Source organism: Ranitomeya imitator, chromosome 5 (assembly GCF_032444005.1).
Source record: "Ranitomeya imitator isolate aRanImi1 chromosome 5, aRanImi1.pri, whole genome shotgun sequence".
Taxonomy (NCBI): domain Eukaryota; kingdom Metazoa; phylum Chordata; class Amphibia; order Anura; family Dendrobatidae; genus Ranitomeya; species Ranitomeya imitator.
In genome coordinates this window covers 492460821-492486047 of record NC_091286.1, presented here as the reverse complement: position 1 = coordinate 492486047, position 25227 = coordinate 492460821, and positions in this window count along the sequence as shown.

Sequence of the window (25227 nt, the reverse complement as noted above, 5' to 3'; positions counted from 1 at the left end):
TGAATGAAATTTATTGGTTATTTAAAATTTTTGTGAAAATTCAAAAACTTAAAAGTGGGGCGTGCAATATTATTTGGCCCCTTTAACTTAATACTTTGTTGCGCCACCTTTTGCTGCGCTTACAGCTGCAAGTCGTTTGGGGTATGTCTCTATCAGTTTTGTACATCGAGAGACTGAAATTCTTGCCGATTCTTCCTTGGCAAACAGCTCGAGCTCAGTGAGGTTTGATGGAGATCGTTTGTGAACAGCAGCTTTCAGCTCTTTCCACAGTTTCTCGATTAGATTGAGGTCTGGACTTTGACTTGACCATTCTAACACCTGGATACGTTTATTTGTGAACCATTCCATTGTAGACTTTGCTTTGGGATCATTGTCTTGTTGGAAGGCAAATCTCCGTCCCAGTCTCAGGTCTTTTGCAGACTCCAACAGGTTTTCTTCAAGAATGGTCCTGTATTTGGCTCCATCCATCTTCCCATCAATTTTATCCATCTTCCCAGTCCCTGGTGAAGAAAAGCAGGCCAAAGCCATGATGCTGCCACCACCAGGTTTGACAGTGGGGATGGTGTGTTCAGGGTGATGAGCTGTGTTGCCTTTAAACCAAACATCTCGTTTGGCATTGTTGCCAAAAAAGTTCAATTTTGGTTTCATCTGACCAGAGCATCTTCTTCCACATGTTTGGTGTGTCTCCCAAGTGGCTTGTTGCAAACTTTAAACAACACTTTTTAAGGATATCTTTGAGAAATGGCTTTCTTCTTGCCACTCTTCCATAAAGTCCAGATTTGTGCAGTGTACGACTGATCGTTGTCCTATGGACAGACTGTCCCACCTCAGCTGTAGATCTCTGCAGTTTATCCAGAGTACAAGAATAGTTGTAGAGATGAAGCCTCTTGGCTTCATCTCTGATAAGTCTTCTCCTTGTTTGAGATTAAATTTTAGAGGAATGGCCGGGTCTTGGTAGATTTGCAGTGGTATGATACTCCATCTATTTCAATATGATTGCTTGCACAGTGCTCCTTGGGATGTTTAAAGTTTTGGAAATCATTTTGTATCCAAATCCAGCTTTAAACTTCTCCACAACAGTATCACGGATCTGCCTGTTGTGATCCTTGGTCTTCATGATGCTCTCTGTGCTTCAAACAGAACCCTGAGACTATCACAGAGCAGGTGCATTTATACGGAGACTTTATTACACACAGGTGGATTATATTTATCATCATTAGGCATTTAGGATAACATTGGATCATTCAGAGATCCACAATGAACTTCTGGATCGAGTTTGCTGCACTGAAAGTAAAGGGCCAGAATAATATTGAACGCCCCACTTTTCAGATTTTGAATATCCACAAAAATTTAAAATAACCAATAAATTTCATTCTAATTCACAATTGTGTTCCACTTGATGCTGATTCTTCACCAAAAATTTCCATTTGGTATCTTTATGTTTGAAGCATGATATGTGGGAAAAGGTTGAAAAGTTCCCGGGGGCCGAATATTTTCGCAAGGCACTGTATGTGTGGTATACAGCACCAAGTATTGAATTTATGTGTGTATCATGTTGCCTATATGATGTTCTGCTCTCTAACTTTGATTATCCTTTATCCTACTGTTTTAGGTTTTTTTTAATAACATTTATTAAAAGTTATTTTTTATCAAGTACATTGATGCCTTGTACTTGTTCTTTATAGGTTTTTTTGTAAAATATTCTCTGCTGCCATAACGCAGTCAGTGCCTGATTTGTGCTTCCTGTACACATTGAAAAAGTTAGATTTTTAAACCTGTATTTTTATTGTGCAGTGACCCAGCAATAAGGCGATAGATATACATTCACATTAAAGGCAGTGTAAAAATTAGGTCCCTTGTGTATTAGAATAAATATGTTCATGGTAAATGCGTGGTCTGTACGCCAGATGGATAACCTCCCCTGTTACACTTGTCTTAAGATCCAATATGCCAATTCATTTGCTTTATAATTGGTGAACATTGGAGATGAGCGGATGTTTTGAAATTCTTATTTTCAGACTTTGCTGAATTTCCCACAAAAGTTGGATTTTCAAAGAATAAAGTTGCATGAATTTCAATAGTGGACAGCTTGTAATTGCCTGAAAAAAAACATTTCGGGGAGGAGAGAGCAAACCGCTGACCATAAGAGCTTACATACTACCAAATAGAGAGAAAGGACACCACTGACCATAATACCTTACACTCTATCGGAGGTAGACAGTGCCCCTCTGACCACTCACATTATATGGCAGAGAGAGAGGGCCCTGCTAATCATAAGCGCCTACACTCTAAAGGAGAGATGGAGAGAGAAACCCCACTGACGATAAGAGCTTACACTCTACAGAAGAGAGAGACTTACCAGGTGACTCTGGAAATGGAAAAGGCCTCAGGTGTACAAATTATTATTATTATTTATTTATTTATTTATTTATATAGCACCATTGATTCCATGGTGCTGTACATGAGAAGTGGTTACATCAAAATACAGATATCACTTACAGTAAACAAAACTAACAATGACAGACTGATACAGAGGGGCGAGGACCCTGCCCTTGCGGGCTTACATTCTACGGGATTATGGGGAAGGAGACAGTAGGTCGAGGGTTAAATGAATTGTACTCCACTGAGAACTGCTGATCTGTAATGGCCACCACTGTACAAGGTATGATAATCAGCTAGCTGTCATTACTGCAGGGCATTATGGGGTTACCCGCATAGCCACACAAAAAGACATTAGCCCACTCTCTGGTGCTTCAGTTTTCATATTTGAATGAAACCACAAATGTCAAGAAATTTGACTCCATGAATCGATCTGCTCATGTCTGTAGTTATTAAAGGCAATCTGTCACTAATATCAGCCCTCCCAAACAGCATATATGGGAATGCAGATCTTGGAAATGTAAGCCTTTATAACTTTCAGCTATTGCTACATTCCCTAGTAATTAACATTTCATTCATATGCAAATGAGGTATTAATTGCATAAGCCATGGCAGATCACTTCCCCAGCTTCCTCCCCCTCAGGTTGTTTTGACACCCAGAATTAGCCTTTTAGCTTAATTGATGGAAAATTCTCTGATTTCTTTGGTCCTGATGACACAAAGTTATCAATCAAACTAAAGAGGTTGGTGCTGTCTGGGGAAGCAACCTGGAGGTGACGGCAGCTCCTTAAGTGCTTGGTCATGTCCATGAAATGAAAATGCTAATTATTTGGGAATGAACTCATGGTGCTGACAAGTTTGTGGTCTAAAGTAGCTTTCTTCAACTCCAGTCCTTACAGCCCACTAAAAGATCATGTTTTCAAGATTTTTTTTATTATTGCACAGGTGGTGGAATAATGAAAACATGATGAGTTTGTGATGGTGAGCTTTGAGGACTGGAGTTGAAGAACACTGGTCTAAACGAACTATTTTCCATTTGTAATTACCTCACCCTTAGGGTCAGCCATTAACACTTTGCTATAAACCTTACTGAATTTCTAATTTTCTTCTAGTCCAACCCTAACAATCTTAGAAATTCCAATAGTTTATTTCTGTAGCTCATTTAAAAAAGATATATTATTTGTAATGTTCATTTAACAGCTAATCTAATTACAAGACACTGAAAATCCAGTATGCCTCCAGCCTTAGGGTAACGTCACACTATAACATTTCGATCGCTACGACGGTACGATTCGTGACGTTCCAGCGATATCGTTACGATATCGCTGTGTCTGACACGCAGCAGCGATCAGGGATCCTGCTGAGAATCGTACGTCGTAGCAGATCGTATGGAACTTTCTTTCATCGCTGGATCTCCCGCTGTCATCGCTAGATCGGTGTGTGTGACACCAATCTAGCAATCTAGCGATGCGATCCAGCGATGCGTTCGCTTGTAACCAGGGTAAACATCGGGTAACTAAGCGCAGGACCGCGCTTAGTTACCCGATGTTTACCCTGGTTACAAGCGTTAAACTAAAAAAAAAAACAGCACATACTTACATTCTGGTGTCCGTCAGGTCCCTTGCCGTCTCTGCTTCCCGCACTGTGACTGCCGGCCATAAAGTGAAAGCAGAGCACAGCAGCTGTGCTTTCACTTTCACTTTACGGCCGGCAGTCACTGAGTGCGGGAACCAGACTGCAAGGGACCTGACGGACACCAGAATGTAAGTATGTGCTGTTTGTTTTTTTTTAGTTTAACGCTTGTAACCAGGGTAAACATCGGGTAACTAAGCGCGGTCCTGCGCTTAGTTACCCGATGTTTACCCTGGTTACCCAGGGACCTCGGCATCGTTGGTCGCTGGAGAGCTGTCTGTGTGACAGCTCCCCAGCGACCACACTACGATTTACCTACGATCACGGCCAGGTCATATCGCTGGTCGTGATCGTAGATAAATCGTATAGTGTGACGGTACCCTAACAAGAATTAACTCAACAAGTGTCTAACACGTTAACAAGGAATGTACATCTATTGCCTCATATTCTTCTTTTCTTTGAGGTGCACAATTTTTCCTTCTTTACCCTGGGGTATTTCATGTTACTTTAAGATAATATGTAAAAAACTATTTTTTAATTCGACAAGAACTCTTACTACATTTGCAGTGTGCATTATAGTGAAAGTTAACATAATTTATGTCTGTACTTTATTTATGAAGTAAAACCTGTCAAATGTTATATAAAATAAATAGTAAAAGAATGTTCAATATGAATATGGGAAGATTATTGATGTAGGAGCCCTATACATACAGTGTTACTATAGACATAAAACTTCTACAAAGTTCACCAGTGCAAAGGATAACTTTTTATCTGTAGATAAACCATGACAAATGATCTTCTCAAACAAACAGATGGCATAGTCTTCCCTGAACAAGATATAGTTTATCACAAACAGCTTGCAAAATTCTTATTGATGTGATAATCCAAGAAAAGACAGCAAATACTTCAACATTATTTACCTTCTGTACTTATGTTTTATGTTAAACCTTAGATCTGTCAATGTACACTTGATATATGAGTTTTTGGTATATCTTGAGTTCGTAGAAAAAGCAATATGGGATTCTTCAGATGTTGTATTAGTCTGTGCCTGATGAAGAGGCCTGAGTAGTCTCGAAAGCTTGCAATTTGTTACCATCTTTTCAGTTAGCCATTAAAAGGTATCAACCACTGAGACTCTCAATTCCAAATATTAGAAAAAGCAAGTAGGTGAAGTAGATTTCTAGTTACTTTGGTTGAAAATAACTACAGACAATGTTTTGGAGATGTTAAAAGAAGGACCTACTGATATCCATTTGTCATTTGCAAGTAATATGAGATCATTTAAGGTTCTCATACAGTTTTGATAACTGTCATATGAACGATACTCTATCCACATCAATGTCCAGCACAGTTGAGTGTGCTCTACATATGAAGAGGAATAAGCTGTTGCCTGACATCTAAAACAAAATAATCAGATGTCATGTGTCAGAGAAAAGTCAGGACTCAGGAGGCACATTAGATGGTTGGTCATTTTAGCCACAAAAAGCTAGTTAAGCTCACTCCAGTCTCATGTTTATGGAGGCCTTTAGCCTAGATTCACAGTAAACCGAGTGTACAGTCATTTCTCCAGAGAAAGCTGAACTTTGCAAGAAGTACAGGGATTGGACTGCATAGGACTTGTTCAGACTGTTTGAGACTGCTGGAATAATGATTGTCCAAAGAAACAATGTGCGCACTGCCATGAGTCCTGTGCCATACCACAGTAAATTATCCTAACATATTTCATGTGTGTGGTAGATTTCATCCAAGGGAGTGGGCTTACTCAGAATTTTGCCTAGGAACACTGCCTTGAATAAAAAATGTTATCTAAACATCTTCCAAGAGCAACTTCTCCCAACAATCACATAGCAATGTGATAATGGACATTGCTTTTTACAGCATGATGGCGACCATGTTGCAAATAAAAATAGATGACTAAGTTGCTTGGGGAACAAAACATTAAAATTTTAGGTATGTTGTAATATGGCGGGGAGCAGTAGCTGTGGGTGAGGTACTCGTCTCTAAGGCCGGGATCACACATACGCGAGATACGGCCGAGTCTCTGTGCAGCCGCACAGCAATACATGGAGCCGCATGCTCCGCTCCGGAGTGCCGGCGCCAGAGCTGGGTTTTCACCTGCAAGACTCGGCCGTATCTCGCGTATATGTGATCCCGGCCTAATGCTGAGACATATTTCTTGGAAGTGGGAGTCTTGGCTGGGTGAGTGGACTTGTGCTGTGAGTCCACTATGCCAGAGCAGTCCGCATGTAACCAATTTTGCTGGTTTTCCAGGACCAGGTTTTGGACAGTTCAATGAGGGAGATCACCATTTGAAAATAAACCTTTTACTGGACAGGACCTGGGTCGGCAATATATACAAGAGATAGAGGTTGCAAAGTCTTATAAATGTTTCCTTTATAATTTGAAGCATTTTCCACAGTTTCTTTCCTTTGTTTCTCTATTGTTCTCCTTTCACTTTACTATCTCTACTTGTCCTGTTTCCACAGTTTCTCACTACTTCACAACCACACAGCTCAACTTTACAGTCCTGCTTAACAAGAGTCCTTTACTTGCCCATAGTTCTGCATCTTCTTTCCTCTTAGGATGCCAGTATGGCCTGACACAGTTGCAAGCTCTCTGACGCTTGGGTAACTACTGCCCCAGACTTTCTACTAACCTCATGAACTCAGTCCTGTCTAGGCTTGCTACCTTCAAGAGTTATAATCTCTGGACCTTTCGACTAGGTGTGCTCTCTCAAGACCCATCTCCGATCGATCACTCTGTCTCTTAGTCACTTCAGCTCTGGATCAGGCTATTTCTTTCCTTCGGTCTCTTCTCCCCTTGGGAATATCACAGAATTTGGCATTGCTCACAGTGAATCCTCTTTCTATGCATTCCACACCCTATCTGACTTTCAGGCTGGAACTATCTCTTGTTCCTGTAGTTTAGCACCGGCCAATCTGGGCTAGTCACAAACAATAACTCTATTTGTCCCTACTTACTTTCTGTTGCTGGGCAGGACACATCTTTCTCACAGTACAGTATAAAACATTACAAGGCAAACATTACAACAATATACTTGTTTCTTCAAAGAAGAACGTGGGAAGCATGTCCATCTCCTTATACTATGGCCAGGAAACTCCCCTGATTTCAATTCCATTGTGAACCTTTAGAAAGCAAAAATACTAAAAATCTTGATAAATGTCAAGCATCGATTAGTCAAAAATAGGTTGCCATTAGTCAGGATTTGGCCCAGAAGCTGATATCCAGCTTGGGTAAATTGCAAACATCTTGAAAAATAAGAGAAAACTCTGTAAATATTGAGTCTTTAAATAAATTTGATGCATTTGCCAATAAAACTGTAAAAGCCCATTAAATGCTTATAATTGTAACCTGAGTAGCTATAAAGACATCTGACAAAAAGATCTAAAAACACAAAAGCAGTACAATTTGGGATTTTTTTTGTACAAATTGTTGTAACAGTCTCAAGACTGATGTCACGACTGTATAAGTGTACAGTTGAATTGACTATGCTTTTCCAAACAATTATGTGATGCCCCAGGGTCCTGGTTGACACAGTGGTGTTGCTTAACTCACGGGGAGAGTGATGTAATGCTTGGAAGCGATGGAAGATTCCTCTAAACAGGTAATTAGCACATACAATATCGTTCTGACTCCAGGTCAGAAGGGGGAGCTCTACACCTGACTTCAAGGGAGCTGCTGGTTGGGAGGAGGAGTTTGTTGCTAGGCAGTTGGGAAGAATAAGACAGTTGGTGTCGGACAGCAGACTGGAGAAGTCTGAGGCAAAAGGACAGGTTAGGGGCCGTATAGCCTGAGGTGCTGTAACTCCTAGATAGCAAGTTACAGAAGGAAGAACAGCTTTTAGCTCATGTGCCGGAGAGCGAAGCACAGGAGAATGACAAAAAGGGAGGATAGCTGCGACTGGGCTACCTCCCTGATAGAGCGCAGATACCAGTAACCGGAAGACCGATGTTGTGTCATATTCTAGGAGGCACAGCAGAAACTGGTAGGACAGCTAGACTACACATAACCTGTTCGCCCTAATGCCCATGAGACACAGTGACATATAGAGCCCGGGTCATGATAGAGACCCTGTAAAAAGTCTCGAGTCACCTGTCATACGGGTTTGTGTTCCACTTCAACAAAGGTGTTTTTACTCCCACCAGTGCAGTGCAGATGCAGCAGTACCTGTCGTGTCTGCTTTCATTGCGAATTCACTCCACAACCTGGTCATAAAACCCCTCTGTCCAAAGCCACTTCAGATTTTGTACACCTCTAACACCTCTGCCATGTTGCCCCCTACAGCTCGTGTGAGAACCATCACCGCCGCTGTGTGCTGGGAATGCCTGAACCAAATGGTCTACAAGAGTTGCTTGTTTGGTAGCCAATATTTGCTCAAGGTTCTCATGTGGCATGATATTTTGTAATTTTCCTTTGTATCGTGGATCCAGGAGGCAGGCCAACCAGTAATTGTCATCGGTTATCATTTTGATAATGCGGGGGTCCCTTTATAGGATACACAAGGCATACTCAGCCATGTGGGTCAATGTTCCAGGTGTCAATTCACTGCTTGTGCTGGGTTGAGGAGCACTTTCTTGCAAATCAACATCACTTGTGGCCCGCAAAAACCCTGTACCTGACCTTGCAATGCCAGTTTCCTCCTCCCACAAATATTCATCCCCATCCTCCTCCTCCTCCTCCTCTTCATCCGCCACCTCGTCCAGGAGAGTTCCCTGAGCAGACAATGGCTGACTGGCATCAATGCTTCCCTCCTCCTCGGCTGCAGATGCCTGCTCCTTGATGTGCGTCAAACTTTGTGCATTCCTCAAAACACTGAAGGACTTGACAGAGGTCTTGTAGCTTCGACCACTGCACACCAGACAACTCCATGTCTGCAATCCAACTGCCTGCCCGTGTATGTGTATCCTCCCACAAATAAATGACAGCACGCCTCTGTTCGCACAGCCTCTGAAGCATGTGCATTGTTGAGTTCAACCTTGTTGCAACGTCGATTATTAGGCGGTGCTGTGGAAGATTCAGCGAGCGCTGATGTTTCAGCATATGGCTGGAGTGTACATGCGACCGGCAGACATGCGAGCAAAGTCTTCACACTTTCAGGAGCAGGGCTGGTAACGCAAGGCATAATCCGCCATGTGGGCCAATGTTCCAGTTGTCAATTCACTGCTTGTGCTGGGTTGAGGAGCACTTTCGAGCAAATTAACGTCACTTGCCTCCCTCAAAAACCCTGAACCTGGCCTTGCAACACCACCAGTTTCTATTGCCCCCTGAGAAGCTTCCTCATCCAAAAAATACTCATCCCCATCATCCTCCTCGTCCTCCTCCTCTTCGCCCGCCACCTCATCCAGTAGACTTCCCTGACCAGACAATGGCTGACTGTCATCAAGGCTTCCCTCGTCCTCGGCTGCAGACGCCTGCTCCTTTATGTGCGTCAAACTTTGCATCAGCAGACGCATTAGGGGGATGCTCATGCTTATTATGGCATTGTCTGCACTAACCAGCCGTGTGCATTCCTCAAAACACTGAAGGACTTGACACAGGTCTTGTAGCTTTGACCACTGCACACCAGACAACTCCATGTCTGCAATCCAACTGCCTCCCCGTGTATGTGTATCCTCCCACAAATAAATGACAGCACGCCTCTATTCGCACAGCCTCTGAAGCATGTGCAGTGTGGAATTCCACCTTGTTGCAACGTCGATTATTAGGCGGTGCTGTGGAAGATTCAGCGATCGCTGATGTTTCAGCTTACGGCTGGAGTGTACGGGCGACCGGCGGACGTGCGAGCAAAGTCTTCGCACCTTCAGAAGCAGGGCTGGTGACTCCAGATAATTTTTCAGGAAGCACTGCACAACCAGGTTCAAGGTGTGAGTCGGGCAAGGTATGTGTTTCAGTTCTGAAAGGGCTATGGCAGCCATAAAATTCCTTCCGTTATCACTGACTACCTTGCCTGCCTCAAGATGTACACTGCCCAGCCATAACTAAGTTTGTTGCTGCAAGTACTCGGCCAGTACTTCCGCGGTGTGTCTGTTGTCGCCCAAACACTTCATTTGTAGCACAGCCTGTTGACGCTTACCACTAGCTGTTCGATAATGGGATACCTCATGTGCAACACTGGCAGCTGCGGATGGAGTGGTCGTGCGACTGCGCTAGACAGAAATGTCCCACTATGGCTGTCCCCTGTGGACCCTGCTTCCACCACATTAACCCAGTGCGCCATGATGGACACGTAACGTTCCTGGCCATGCCTACTGGTCCATGCATGTGTTGCGAGGTGCACCTTTCTACTGATTGATTGCCTGAGTGCATGGACAATGCGGTCTTTGACATGCTGGTGGAGGGCTGGGATGGCTTTTCTCGCAAAGAAGTGTCGACTGGGTAGGTCATAGCGTGGTACTGCGTAGGCCATCAGGGCTTTGAAAGCTTTGCTTTCAACCAACCGGTAGGGCATTATCTCTAACGAGATTAGTCTAGCAATGTGGGCATTCAAACCCTTTGTACGCGGATGACAGGATGAGTACCTCCTTTTCCTAACGAGAGTCTCTTGTAGGGTGAGCTGGACTGGAGAGCTGCATATGGTGGAACTAGCGGGGGTGCTGGTGGACATTGCAGATTGAGAGAGGGTTGGTGATGGTATTCTTGATGTTGGCCTACCTACAGTGTTTCCTACCAAGAACCTTGTGATTCCCTGACTGCTTTGGCCTTGCGATGATACCTCCACATTTGCTGCTGGTGGTGTCCTAACCGGTGGGCTTATTGTGAGGGAAGCAATGTAGCGTTGCTGACTCCCTTCATTCTGAGCAGGTGCACCAACGGTACTGGACATTTGGTAGTTAGTCCAGGCTTGCAAGTGCAAGCTGGTTAAATGTCTACGCATGCACGTTGTATTTAAATTTAGGAGATTCTTCCCTCTGCTAAAGGTCTTTGAGCACTTCTTACAGATAACTTTGCACTGATCATTCGGATCTTGGTTAAAAATTTCCCACACTGCACTCTTCCTTCTATGGATTACCTTTTCAGGCATTGCACGCTGTGCTACCTTCACCGGATGGCCACACTGTCCTAAAACTGTTTTTGGTTTTGACAAACATTTTTGGCCAGATACGGGCCTGCCAGATGAAAGCTGTTGCGATGTAGATGGCTGCTGCGGATCATCCTCCTCCGCTTCCGAGCTACAGGCAGCGGCACCCTCTTCCCCCAAAGGCTGCCAATCTAGGTCAACAACTGGGTCATCTATCACCTCCTCTTCAATGTCATGTGCACCTTCCTTTGTGTCACCATGTAAGGTGCTATAGCGTTCGTGACGGGCCACCATAGTCTCATCAGGGTCTGATTCTGGCTCAGTACACTGTGAGGGTAATGTAGTGATCTGAGTCAATGGAACAGCATAATAATCTAGCTGTGGCTGTACATCTGTGCACTCCATGTCCGATTCATCTTGTAATGGGCTTTTAACAATTTCCCTCTCTAACCCAGGCACGGTATGTGTAAAGAGCTCCATGGAGTAAACTGTAGTGTCGCCTGCCGCATCCTTCACTTTTGGTTTGGGTGAAGGACACAAGGAAGCGACTTGTTCCTGATCGGGAGCATCCACTGACGACTCGCTGCTTTTATATTTCGAACCTTCTGAAGAGGAGGCGAAAGAGCTAGAGGCTGAGTCAGCAAGGAAAGCCAAAACTTTTTCCTGCTGTTCCGGCTTTAAAAGCTGTTTTCCTTCTCACAGATAAGGGAGCCTTCGAGGCCTTGTGTAGCCAGACGATGATGCTGGCTCAACACCTCGAGCCTTTGGTGCTATTTTGCTTTTCCCACTACCACCAGATGCTCCACCACCACAACGACCATCAGTACCAGCTGGCAACAACCGCCCACGGCCTCTCCCACCAGACTTCCTCATTTTTGGAAAAATCTAACCAAAATAACAACCGTTATATGGTACTGTAAAACAAGGTAGAAGGTGTATATAAACTTGTTGAGAATTTAAATCTCCCTTTTTTTTGGGGGGGGGGGGGTTGACTGCAACAAAACTCAGGCCCAGTATATTACACTACACAATGTACGTGGCAGAACGTGGCTGGCTGATAAACGACAAACTAACAGAACTGACGTAGATCCACTTAGTGCCAATTTAAATCTCCCTTTTTGGGGGGGGAGACTGCACCAAATCTCATGCCAAGTGTATTACACTACACAATGTAAGTGGCAGAACGTGGCTGGAAGATATACGACAAACGAACTGAACTGACATAGATCTACATAGTGCCAATTTAAATCTCCCTTTTTTGGGGGGGAGAGTGCAACAAAACTCAGGCCCAGTGTATTACACTACACAATGTAGGTGGCAGAACGTGGCTGGAAGATGTACGACAAACAAACAGAACTGACGTAGATCCACTTAGTGCCAATTTAAATCTCCCTTTTTTGGGGGGAAAACTGCAAAAAAACTCAGACCCAGTGTATTACACTACACAATGTAAGTGGCAGAACATGACTGGAAGATATATAAAAAAATACAAGGGCTGTAGTACAATTTCAATCTCCCTACAATGATCTCAGGAAAAGTATGGCAGCAAAAAAAGGACTGCTGCACAAAAGTGTGGACAAATAAACAAGATAACTCTGCAGAAAGGAGCAACAGGATTTTTGCTTTTAAAAAAGCAGTTGGTTTGCACAGCGGTGTACAAACAGCAATGCAGCTATCAGAGAGCCTTATAAGGCAGCCTAATAAGCTACAGAGCTGATGCACAAAAATATAGCCTCCACTGTCCCTGCAAAAAAATGGTGGTGTTGGACAATGGAAATCGCTACAGCACAAGCAGTTTCGGGGCTTAATCTTCCCTCCCTAACTATATCCCTTCTTCTGATGCAGCTGCAGCAACCTCTCCCTATGCTAAGATCAGCAGAACTAAGATGGCAGTCGGCGTGCACGCCCCTTTATAGCCCCTGTGACACCGCAGAAAGCAAGCCAATCACTGTCATGCCCTTCTCAAAGATGGTGGGGACCGAGACATATGTCATCACGCTGCCCACACTCTGCGTCCTCCTTCATTGGATGAAAAATGGTGCTGGAAACGTCATACAAAATGTGTCTTTGGCGAGCAGTTTGCTGACCTCATGGCCGATCCCACACTAGGATCTGGTCGGGTTTCACGAAACCCAACTTTGCCGAAAGTCGGCGATTTTTCAATTTGTCCGATCCGTTTCGCTCAACCCTCGTAGTAAGAGGTCACAAAAACTTATTAGAACTAGACACTAGGGTTGAGCAACTTTTACTTTTTTAGGGTCGAGTCGGGTTTTGCGAAACCCGACTATACCAAAAGTCGAGTCGAGTGAAATCGGCCGATTATCGCGTAAAGTCGGGGTCAGGGATCGACCGAAACACGAAACCCAATGCTAGTCAATGGGGGAGCATAGTCGGCAGTGAGTGGAGGCAAGGAAAACACCTACAGTGCCCATTTTAATGTCAAAAACATCCATTCTTGGTACTGAAGCTTGTCAATCTTAATTTACCTTATAATAATAGTTAGACATTGGACATTGGGGGTCATTTGGCTAAAGTTGTGGGGGGTATGGTGGTTCAAGTATTTAGTGGGCCCAGGAAACGTGGACCACATCACGGCAGTGGAGTAGGGAGAGGTAAGTATTTCAACTTTGCAAGTGCTGTGATCTTGAGCAAGCAGGGGGGTCCCACTCATTCGCATTGGCCCTGGCACAGGGCCCCTCAAAGTACGGCGGTGTGTTTGCACGACGGGGGCGCCTCCCACCGGCAGCGACACTTTTGTGTACTATGAGGGGCCCTGTGCCAGTGACGTCGCCAACGAGTACGCCCCCTACCTGATGAAGGAACCTGCACTTTCATCTGCAACTTCCTCTTTGTCCCCGTGTAAGGTGGTATAGTATGCGGGAAGGGGAACCTCACTTTCAGCAGGGTCAGAATCTGGCTGTGTAGCGTGCAAGGGGAATGTAGCGGTCTGGGTCAATGTACCACCAGACACATGTAGCAGTGGCTGGGCAATGGGCAGGATGAGGAGGAAACACAGATATAGGCCCAAAATGAAAAAGTAGGCTAAAAGCAGTTCAAAATTGGTAACAGGACTAAACAAGCGGCATTGATTTGTTCAGCGGAGGACAACTGTAATGAGAGGCTCACACAGACTTAGTAGGCCTAAAACAAAAAACTAGGCTAACTGCAGTTCAAAATTGGTAAGAGGAGTACACAGGTGGCATAGCTTTGTTCAGCAGAGGAGGACAACTGTAATGAGAGGCTGACACAGTTACTAGGCCCAAAAAAGTAAGTAGGCTAAATGCAGTTCAAAATTGGTAAGAGGAGTACACAGGCGGCAAAGCTTTGTTCAGCAGAGGAGGACAACTGTAATGAGAGGCTCACACAGACTTAGTAGGCCTAAAATAAAAAAGTAGGCTAAATGCAGTTCAAAATTGGTAAGAGGAGTACACAGGCGGCATAGCTTTGTTCAGAGGAGGAGGACAACTGTCATCTAGCACTGGCTGGGCAACGGGCAGGATGAGGAGGAAACACAGATATAGTCCCAAATACAAAAGTAGGCTAAAAGCAGTTCAAAATTGGTAACAGGACTAAACAGGCGGCATTGCTTTGTTCAGTGGAGGACAACTGTAATCAGAGGCTGACACAGTGAGTAGGCCCAAATCAGTAAGTAGTCTAAATGCAGTTCAAAATTGGTAACAGTAGTAAACAGGCGTCACTGCTTTGTTCAGTGGAGGAGAACAGCAAGGAGCGGCAGACACCGTTAGTAGGCCCCAACCCAACTAGTAGGCCAAATGCAGTGTAATATTAACAACAACTACTTAACGAGAGCCTGAAAATGGAAGTTCAGGACAGGAAACCAGGAGAACAGCAAGGAGCGGCAGACACCATTTGTAGGCCCCAACCAAACTAGTTGCCCCACTGCAGTTTTAAAATTCCGTTTTTTTTAAGAGGACAGCTGTATAGAGTGGCGCAGCCAGACCCTGCTAGCAGGCCTTACACCACAAAATTGGCTCGATGCAGGTTTAAAAAAGATTACATGGGTACACGGTCAGGATTGGTGTGGTCAGTGGAGGACAATTGGAAGGAGGGACCGCAGACAGACTTAGTAGGCCTAACATAAAAAAAGCAGGCTCTATGCACTTTTAATTAGGTTCCAAGGGTACACAGGCAGCATTGGTGTGGTCATCAGAGGACTATTGGAAGGAGGGACCGCAGACAGACTTAGTAGGCCTAAAATAAAAAAGGTGGCTCTATGCACGTTTAAATAGGATCCAGGGGTACACGGTCAGCATTGGTGTGGTCAGTGGAGGACTATTGGAAGGAGGGACCACAGACAGACTTAGTAGGCCTAAAATAAAAAAAGGTGGATCTATGCACTTTTAAATAGGATCCAGGGGTACACAGTCAGCATTGGTGTGGTCAATGGAGGACTATTGGAAGGAGTGTCTGACACAGTTAGTACTCCAAAAGTATACATAGATGTTAATGTCTCGCAAAAAAACAAACCCCCCCAAAAAAAAAGGGTGGCATACTTAGGTACAGGGGTGGCCTCGAGGTCTGCTGACTTTCAGACATTGTTATTTGGCGCAAAGTATTTACTGGTGTAAATGTAGGACAGGGCCACTGAATATTTTAAGTAGCATCATACTTGTCAGCAAATTGGTATTGTCAGTGCCAAGCATTGAAGGATTTCACCGCATAGACTAAACAGCGGTGGAGCAGTGACAGATAATTTTGCAAGTGGTAGAGCACAGTTTGAGCTGGGTGGTGGGGGGCATTCTCGTGCCTGGCAGTACTGGCCAAAGGCCCCTCATGTTACAACGGTTTGTCTGACGTTGGGTGCGCGCCACCACCGCCAGAGACACTTCATTGTACTATGAGGGACCCGGTGCCAGTGCCATCGACCAAAGGTGGGCACACCCACATCTTCAGAAAAGAAAGGCACTCTCACAGGTGCTTTCGCCAAGTGGCGAGACCACGGCCCCGTGGGGGGAGTCAGCCCATTTAGGGAGGTGTAAACGTGTCGTATGCTGGACATACAGCAGCGGCAAATGGAGAAATTGGAACACTCAGTAAGACCAGTCCAAAAGCAAGACCTTTTTAAAGGAAAGCTAGGTGTCAGTCAGGAAAGGTGGGGCAAAATAAATAGAAATCCATGAGTGGTTCATTTTAGTGAAGGTTAGATCATCAACATTTTGGGTAGCCAAACGAGTCCTTTTTTCGGTCTGTATTGAACCAGCAGCACTGAATACTCTTTCTGATAGGACACTAGCTGCTGGGCAAGCGAGCTCCTGCAATGCATATTCGGACAATTCAGGCCAGGTGTCTATTTTGAATGCCCAGTAATCAAATGGGAATGACGGGTGAGGGAGAACATCAATAGGGGAGAAAAAATAGTTAGTAACCATACTGGACAAATGTTGTCTCCTGTCACTTTGAATTGATGCTGCAGTACCTGTCCTGTCTGCGGTCATTGCAAAATCACTCCACAACCTGGTCAGAAAACCCCCTCTGTCCAACGCCACTTCTGATTTGTGCACCTCTAACACCTCTGCCCTGTTGCCCCCTGCAGCTCGTGTGAGAACTATTACCAGCGCTGTGTGCTGGGAATGCCTGAATCAAATGGTCAACAAGAATTGCTTGTTTGGTTGCCAATATTTGTTCAAGGTTCTCATGTGGCATGATGTTTTGCAGTTTGCCCTTATAGCATGGATCTAGGAGGCAGGCCAACCAGTAATCGTCATTGCTCATCATTTTTATAATGCGGGGGTCCCTTTTGAGGATACGCAAGGCATAATCCGCCAATGTTCCAGTTGTCAATTCACTGATTGTGCTGGGTTAAGGAGCACTTTCGGGCAAATCAACGTCACTTGCCTCCCTCAAAAACCCCGAACCTGGCCTTGCAACGCCACCACTTTCTATTGCCCCCTGAGAAGCTTCCTCATCCAAAAAATACTCATCCCCATAATCTTCCTCGTCATCCTCCTCTTCGCCCGCCACCTCGTCCAGTAGACTTCCCTGACCAGACAATGGCTGACTGTCGTCATGGCTTCCCTCGTCCTCGGCGGCAGACACCTGCTCCTTTATGTGCGTCAAACTTTGCATCAGCAGATTCATTAGGGGGATGCTCATGCTTATTATGGAGTTGTCTGCACTAACCAGCCATGTGCATTCCTCAAAACACTGAAGGACTTGACAGAGGTCTTGTAGCTTCGACCACTGCACACCTGATAACTCCATGTCTGCCATCCAGTTGCCTGCCCGTGTATGTGTATCCTCCCACAAATACATACCAGCACGCCTCTGTTTGCACAGTCTCTGAAGCATGTGCAGTGTGGAGTTCCACCTTGTTGCAACGTCGATGATTAGGCGATGCTGGGGAAGGTTCAAAGATCGCTGATGGTTCTGCATACAACTGGAGTGTATGGGCGAATGGCAGATGTGCGAGCAAAGTCTGTGCACCTTCAGGAGCAGGTCGGGTAACCCCGAATAACTTTTCAAGAAGCACTGCACCACCAGGTTTAAGGTGTGAGCCAGGCAAGGAATGTGTTTCAGTTGTGAAAGGGCTATGGCAGCCATAAAATTCCTTCTGTTATCACTCACTACCTTGCCTGCCTCAAGATGTACACTGCCCAGCCATGACTAAGTTTCTTGCTGCAAGAACTCGGACAGAACTTCCGCGGTATGTCTGTTGTCGCCCAAACACTTCATTACCAATACCGCCTGCTGACGCTTGCCACTAGCTGTTCCATAATGGGACACCTCGTGTGCAACAGTGGCAGCTGCAGATGGAGTGGTTGTGCGACTGCGGTCTGTGGATGAGCTGTTGCATCTGCTAGAGGACGAGGAGGAGGAGGAGTGGGGGCCAACGCCTACAGCCAACTGTTTCCTAGACCGTGGGCTAGGCAGAACTGTCACCATATTGCTGTCCCCTGTGGACCCGGCATCCACCACATTAACGCAGTGTGCAGTGATGGACACGTAACGCCCCTGGCCATGCCTACTGGTCTATGCATCTGTTGTCAGGTGCACCTTTCTACTCACAGATTGCCTGAGTGCATGGACAATGCGGTCTTTTACGTGCTGGTGGAGGGCTGGGATGGCTTTTCTCAAAAAGAAGTGTTGACTGGGTAGCTCGTAGCGTGGTACAGCATAGTCCATCAAGGCTTTGAAAGCTTCGCTTTCAACTAACCGGTAGGGCATCATCTCTAACGAGATTAGTCTAGCAATGTGGGCGTTCAAACCCTGTGTACACGGATGAGAGGATGAGTACTTCCTTTTCCTAATGAGAGTCTCTTGTGGGGTGAGCTGGACTGGAGACCTGCATATGGTGGTACTAGCGGGGGTGCCGGTGGATATGGCAGACTGAGACAGGGTTGGTGATGGTATTCTTGCTGTTGGCCTACATACAGTGTTTCCTACCAAGAACCTGGTGATTCCCTGACTGCTTTGGCCTTGCGACAAAACCTCCACATTTGCTGCAGGTGGTGTGGTAAACGTTGGGCTTACAGTGAGGGAAGGGATGTAGCGTTGCTGACTAGCTTCATTGTGAGAGGGTGCAACAACGTTTAGTAGTTAGTCCAGGATTGCAAGTGCATGGTGTTTAAATGTCTATACATGCAACTTGTATTTAGACTTTTAACATTCTGACCTCTGTTGAAGGTCCTTGAGCATTTCTTACAGATGACTTTGCACTGATCATTTGGATGTTGGTTAAAAAAATGCCAGACTGCACTCTTCCTACTATTGGATACCTTTTCAGGCATTGCACACTGAGCTACTTTAACCGGATGGCCACAATGTTCTACAACTGGTTTTGGTTTATCCACACGTTTTTGGCCAGATACGGGCCTGCCAGATGGAACCTGTTGCGATGTTGGTGCCTTCTGCGGCTCCTCCTCCTCTGCTTCGGAGCTACTGCCGGCTGCACGCTGTTCCCCCAATGGCTGCCAATCGGGGTTAAAAACTGGGTCATCTATGACCTCCTCTCCTATGTCCTGTGCACCTTCCTCTGTGTCACCGTGTAAGCCGGTGCTATAGCGTTCGTGACGGGGCTCCATAGTCTCATCTGGGTCTGATTCTGGATCAGTACACTGTGAGGGCAATGTTGTGATCTGAGTCAAAGGAACAGCATAAGAATCTGGCTGTGGCTGTGCATCTGTGCACTCCATGTCCGATTCATCTTGTAATGGGCATGACCTGTTAACAATTTCCCTTTCTAACCCAGGAACGGTATGAGTAAAGAGCTCCATGGAGTAACCCGTTGTGTCGCCTGACGCATCCTTCTCTGTTGTTCTGGGTGAAGAACGCAAGGAAGCGACATGTCCCTGACCGGGAACATCCACTGACGACACGCTGCTTTTACATTTTGCAGTTTCCGAAGAGGAGGCAAAAGAGCTAGAGGCAGAGTCAGCAAGGAAAGCCAAAACTTGTTCCTGCTGCTCCGGCTTTAAAAGCGGTTTTCCTACTCCCAGAAAAGGGAGCGTTCGAGGCGTTGTGTTGCCAGACGATGATGGTGGCTGAACAACTCGAGACTTAGGTGCTATATTGCTTTTCTCACAACCACCTGGTGCTCCACCACCACTACCATCATTACCAGCTGGCAATGACCGCCCACGGCCACGACCTCTTCCACCAGACTTCCTCATTCTTGGAAATATGTAACCAAACTTACAAACGTTATTTGGTATTGTAAAACCTGTTACAAGGTGGACGCAAAATTGTTGTGAATTTAAATCTCCCTTTATAGGTGTGTGAGAGTGCAGGGAAAATCAGGCCCACTGTATTACAGTACACAGTTTCAGTGGCACACAGTGGCTGACAGATATGCCACTAACAGGACTGACGCAGATGCACAGATTTGCCAATATTAATCTCCCCTTTCTTTTTTGGGGGGGATGGGAGACTAGTGAATCAATCTGGCCCACAGTTTTATATTAGCGAACACTAAACAATAAAATACACTGGCGCTAAAACTATACGTAAGGACTCCACAAGTGCTGCTGGTATCCCAATCGGATATTGTGCCCAATCCGACAAACAAGCAAAAGAAACTACTATGTGACAGTGGGAATACCGCGCTACAGGTGGCTAAAACTGATGAACGTGCGAGATAATCCTATGTTATACAGAACCGCATATGATCCTGAGCGGTAGCTGCTATAAAATATTCAAGTGACCGATTAGGGATCGCACTCATTAATGGTGACTACTGATGATATAATCCTTACTTGGTACAGCACACAGTATATCGAGTTTTATTTAATGTGTAACCCAATAAACATTTTATAATACATTACACACAGCGGGTAAATGTGTGCCTGCTTGCACGCACTGAGGGCACACATGCAATTGCCATTGTTCTATGGGGGATTAAGAACGTCCCGAAACATGCTATTGTTTGTAGGTGTTAGTGCACAGCGGGGTATGGGCAGGGTGCCTATATATGGGTCTAGAGACAGTGGGTGGTAACCCTGATGAAGAAGTGCGTGACACTTCGAAACGTGTAGGTTTGGATTGGCCCTACTGAGTCTCCTTAGGCCAAGTGACGTCACTCACTGCTCGGCGGTGTCGGCCATCTTCCACGTGTATCCAGGGACGCCTCCGGCCGGGACGCCTCTGGCTCTACACGCAACTCAAGCAGCCCTTGCCTGCCTGTTGTGAATTCTGTTGTCAGGCTCCCTCCTGTGGTCATGAATGGTACTTCGGCTTGTTCTGTCCATGGACTTTCTCTGGTGCCTGTGGGTGTTTCTGAGTTTCCTTCCACAGGTGACGAGGCTAATTCGTTAGTGGGCTGCTCTATTTAACTCCAGTTAGATCTTTGCCCCATGCCAGCTGTCAATGTTGTACTATGGCTCTAGTTCGCTCCTGGATCATTCTGAGTTCCTGTTGCTCCAGCAGAAGCTAAGTTCCTCTGTGCTATTTTGCTTGTTTGCTATTTTTTCTGTCCAGCTTGCTTTTGTCAATATTGCCTTGCTTGCTGGAAGCTCTGGGACGCAGAGGGGCGCCTCCCGCACCGTGAGTCGGTGCGGAAGGTATTTTTCCCTGCACTCTCTGTGTGGTCTTTTGTAGGTTTTTGTGCTGACCGCAAAGTAACCTTTTCTATCCTCGGTCTGTTCAGTAAGTCAGGCCTCACTTTGCTAAATCTATTTCATCTCTGTGTTTGTATTTTCGTCTTTACTCACAGTCATTATATGTGGGGGGCTGCCTTTTCCTTTGGGGAATTTCTCTGAGGCAAGGTAGGCTTTATTTTTCTATCTTCAGGGCTAGCTAGTTTCTTAGGCTATGCCGAGTTGCATAGGGAGCGTTAGGCGCAATCCACGGCTATTTCTAGTGTGTTTTGATAGATTTAGGGATTGCTTGTCAGCAGAGTTCCCATGTCCCAGAGCTCGTCCTTATAATTAGTAACAATCAGGTCCATTATTTGTCCAAACCACCGGATCATAATAGTACAGCTGGCCAAAAGTATTGATGCATCTCAATAGAGGGATAAGTGAAGCTCTGAGACCATTTTTTTTTCTTTGCAGCATGTTCTGTCTCACTTTTCCCCTTTACCTCTGGGTGGTTCAGAACACAGGTGTAGACATGGACATTCAAGGTCTGTCCTCTAGGATGGATAATCTCACTGCAAGGGTACAAAACATTCAAGATTTTGTGGTTCAGAATCCGATGTCAGAGCCTAGGATTCCAATTCCTGATTTATTTCTTGGTGATAGATCTAAGTTCTTGAATTTCAAAAATAATTGTAAATTGTTTCTAGCTTTGAAACCTCGCTCCTCAGGTGATCCTGTTCAACAGGTAAGGATCATTATTTCCTTATTACGTGGCGACCCTCAAGACTGGGCATTTTCCCTTGCGCCAGGAGACCCGCCATTGCGTGATGTAGATGCGTTTTTCCTGGCGCTCGGATTGCTTTATGACGAACCTAATTCAGTGGATCAGGCAGAGAAAATCTTGCTGGCTCTATGTCATGGTCAGGATGAAGCAGAGATATATTGTCAGAAGTTTAGAAAGTGGTCTGTGCTCACTCAGTGGAATGAATGTGCCCTGGCAGCAATCTTTAGAAAGGTTCTCTCTGAAGCCCTTAACCCCTTCCCGACCTTTGACGCATACGCTGCGTCATGAAAGTCGGTGCCATTCCGACCCATGACGCAGCATATGCGTCATGGAAAGATCGCGTCCCTGCAGATCGGGTGAAAGGGTTAACTCCCATTTCACCCGATCTGCAGGGACAGGGGGAGTGGTAGTTTAGCCCAGGGGGGGTGGCTTCACCCCCTCGTGGCTACGATCGCTCTGATTGGCTGTTAAAAGTGAAACTGCCAATCAGAGCGATTTGTAATATTTCACCTAAAAAACTGGTGAAATATTACAATCCAGCCATGGCCGATGCTGCAATATCATCGGCCATGGCTGGAAACACTTATGTGCACCCATCCCACCCCACCGATCGCCCCCCCAGCCCCCCGATCTGTGGTCCGCTCCCCTCGGTCCTGTGCTCCGCTCCCCCGTCCTCCTGTCCGCTTCCCCCGTGCACCAATCACACCCCCCGCGCTCCAATCAAACCCCCCCGCACTCCGATCCCCCCCGCACACAGCGAAACCCCCCCGTGCTCCGATCCACCCCCCCACCCACAGCGATCCCCCACCCCGTGCTCCAATCCTCCCCCGTGCTCCAATCCTCCCTCCCGTGTTCCGATCCACCCCCCCCATGCTCCGATCCACCCCCCCGTGCTCCGACGCCCCCCCCCGTGCCCTGATCTCCCCCCCCTTATACTTACCCAGCCGCCCGAGGTCCGTCCATCTTCTTTCCTGGGCGCCGCCATCTTCCAAAATGGCGGGCGCATATGCAGTGCGCCCGCCGAATCTGCCGGCCGGCAGATTCGTTCCAGAGTGAATTTTGATCACTGAGATATAACCTATCTCAGTGATCAAAATAAAAAAAATAGTAAATGACCCCCCCCCTTTGTCACCCCCATAGATAGGGACAATAAAAAAATAAAGAATTTTTTTTTTTTCACTAAGGTTGGGGTAAGAACTAGGGTTAGGGTTAGGGGTAGGGTTAGGGGTAGGGTTAGGGTTAGGGGTAGGGTTAGGGTTAGGGTTAGGGGTAGGGTTAGGGGTAGGGTTAGGGGTAGGGGTAGGGTTAGGGCTAGGGTTAGGGCTAGGGTTAGGGTTAGGGGTAGGGTTAGGGGTAGGGTTAGGGGTAGGGTTAGGGCTAGGGTTAGGGTTTCGGTATGTGCACACGTATTCTGGTCCTATGCGGATTTTTCAGCAGCGGATTTGAAAAATCCACAGTGCTAAACCGCTGCCGATTTATCGTGGATTTACCGCGGTTTTTCTGCGCATTTCACTGCGGTTTTACAACTGCGATTTTCTATTGGAGCAGTTGTAAAACCGCTGCGGAATCCGCAGAAAGAAGTGACATGCTGCGGAATGTAAACCGCTGCGTTTCCGTGCAGTTTTTCCGCAGCATGTGTACAGCGATTTTTGGTTCCCATAGGTTCACATTGAACTGTAAACTCATGGAAAACTGCTGCGGATCCGCAGCATTTTCTGCAGCGTGTGCACATACCTTTAGAATTAGGCTATGTGCACACGGTGCGGATTTGGCTGCGGATCCGCAGCAGTGTTCCATCAGGTTTACAGTACAATGTAAACATATGGAAAACCAAATCCGCTGTGCCCATGGTGCAGAAAATACCGAGCGGGAACGCTGCGTTGTATTTTCCGCAGCATGCCAATTCTTTGTGCGGATTCCGCAGCGTTTTACACCTGTTCCTCAATAGGAATCCACAGGTGAAATCCGCACAAAAAACCCTGGAAATCCACGGTAAATCCACAGGTAAAACGCAGTGCCTTTTACCCGCGGATTTTTCAAAAATGGTGCTGAAAAATCTCATACGAATCCGCAACGTTGGCACATAGCCTTAGGGTTGGGTTGGAATTAGGGTTGTGGTTAAGGTTAGGGGTGTGTTGGGGTTAGGGTTGTGGTTAGGGGTGTGTTGGGGTTAGGGTTGTGATTAGGGTTACGGCTACAGTTGGGATAAGGGTTAGGGGTGTGTTGGAGGTAGAATTGAGGGGTTTCCACTGTTTAGGCACTTCAGGGGGTCTCCAAACGCAACATGGCGCCACCATTGATTCCAGCCAATCTTGTATTCAAAAATTCAAATGGTGCTCTCTCACTTCCGAACCCCGACGTGTGCCCAAACAGTGGTTTACCCCCACATATGGGGTACCAGCATACTCAGGACAAACTGCGCAACAATTACTGGTGTCCAATTTCTCCTGTTACCCTTGAGAAAATAAAAAATTGCTTGCTAAAACATCATTTTTGAGGAAAGAAAAATGATTTTTTATTTTCACGGCTCTGCGTTGTAAACGTCTGTGAAGCACTTGGGGGTTCAAAGTGCTCACCACATATCTAGATAAGTTCCTTGGGGGGTCTAGTTTCCAAAATGGGGTCACTTGTGGGGGGTTTCTACTGTTTAGGCACACCAGGGGCTCTGCAAACGCAACGTGACGCCCGCAGACCATTCCATCAAAGTCTGCATTTCAAAAGTCACTACTTCCCTTCTGAGCCCCCACATGTGCCCAAACAGTGGTTTACCCCCACACATGGGGCATCAGCGTACTCAGGAGAAACTGGACAACAACTTTTGTGGTCCAATTTCTCCTGTAACCCTTGGGAAAATAAAAAATTCTGGGCTAAAAAATTATTTTTGAGGAAAGAAAACGTATTTATTATTTTCACGGCTCTGCGTTATAAACTTCTGTAAAGCACTTGGGGGTTGAAAGTGCTCACGACACATCTAGATAAGTTCCTTTGGGGGTCTAGTTTCCAAAATGGGGTCACTTGTGGGGGGTTTCTACTGTTTAGGCACACCAGGGGCTCTGCAAACGCAATGTGACGCCCGCAGACCATTCCATCAAAGTCTGCATTTCAAAAGTCACTACTTCCCTTCTGAGCCCCCACGTATGCCCAAACAGTGGTTTACCCCCACACATGGGGTATCAGCGTACTCAGGAGAAACTGGACAACAACTTTTGTGGTCCAATTTCTCCTGTAACCCTTGGGAAAATAAAAAATTCTGGGCTAAAAAATTATTTTTGAGGAAAGAAAACGTATTTATTATTTTCACTGCTCTGTGTTATGAACTTCTGTGAAGCACTTGGGGGTTCAAAGTGCTCACCTCACAT